A 1,439-nucleotide genomic window follows, 5' to 3' on the forward strand; every position below is an offset into this window, starting at 1 on the left:
AAAAGTTGGTATTTTATTTTAGTTTGAATGTCTTTAAATTCCAGTGGTTTTGTACAGTTTTGCATTATTATAAGACTTTTTTCTTTTGAAAATTATATGTTCCTGCCTTTTGACTATTTAATATTGAATTATATATTCTTTTCATGAGTATTTATTAGATACACATATTAATATAGAGCCATTTTGAAAATTTTTAATTTGTCTTTTGCAATTTTTTTAGGGGAGGCAAAAGGAGAGGGAGAATCTTAAGTAGGCTCCACACCTAACTCGGAGCCCAATGCAGGGCTCTATCTCACGACCCTGAGATCATGACCTGAGCTGAAATCAAGAGTCAGACACTTAACCGACTGAGTCACCCAGGTGCCCCTGCGATTTATTTTTGACGAATCCTTATAATATTTTAAAATGTTGCATTATCCTTTTTAAACTTAGAACACGAGACTTATAAAAAAAGAAAATAAAAATCTCATAAAGGTACACTACTAAAGGTTAACAGCTTTTATCATTTTTATGAATATTATTCTAGATTTCTCCTATTTCTCCTCTCTCTAGAGCTGGTCCAAGAGAGGTTTTAAATAAGTAGTCCAATCTACCTCTACTTACATAACTGGCATTTGCTTTACTATGCGGAACACTTTTGTAATCCCAAGATTTTGTAGCCAGGTTTTGAATTGAATAACATGGTTTAATTGTTCTATACATCTTTTTAATCACATGGAGTTTTTTTTTGGTTTAGAGAATTAAGTTAAATTATTAGGCATTTATTTATAAAGTCAGTTAATGGTACTTATTATGTAATCATTTATTTCAACCAGTGATTTATGATGCCCTAATTATTAAACTTTAAGTGTCAAACATGCTACCATATCATTCTGGACTTCTTTGGATTTGTAAATGCATCTGCTATTCATGTTTTAAACCTATTGCCTCTCATTCCAGCATATGCTGCCCCAAAAACCTGCCCCACCCTCCCTCCATGAGCCTCATTTTTTTGAATAATTTTGTCTATCACTAATTTGTAGATACATTTGGAACTCTTTTTTGAGTTGTCCCAAAAGAATGGAGTTTTCCATTGTAATTACTCCATCAATTACTCTGCCAATTAATTGGGGCAGAATCAAAGTTTTTAAATACTATTCTACCTTTCTATCCAGAAACATGCTAGAGATCTACAATTTTACAAATATTTTACTATGATTCCTTTTAAAATGTTATGACTTTTAATGTATAGAATTGTCAAATCACTATGTGGTGTAACTGAAACTAATATAACATTGTATATCAATGAGACTTCAGGAATAAAAAAATATTTTTTTCATTTATTTATTTAATTGACAGAGAGAGAGACACAGTGAGAGAGGGAACACAAGCAGGGGGAGTGGGAGAGGGAGAAGCAGGCTCCCCGCCGAGCAGGGAGCCCGATGTAGAGCTCAATTCCA

This window comes from Mirounga angustirostris, unplaced genomic scaffold (genome assembly GCF_029215605.1).
Source record: "Mirounga angustirostris isolate CCGP_5_RB_7025 unplaced genomic scaffold, mMirAng1.0.hap1 SCAF_13, whole genome shotgun sequence".
Classification (NCBI taxonomy): Eukaryota; Metazoa; Chordata; class Mammalia; order Carnivora; family Phocidae; genus Mirounga; species Mirounga angustirostris.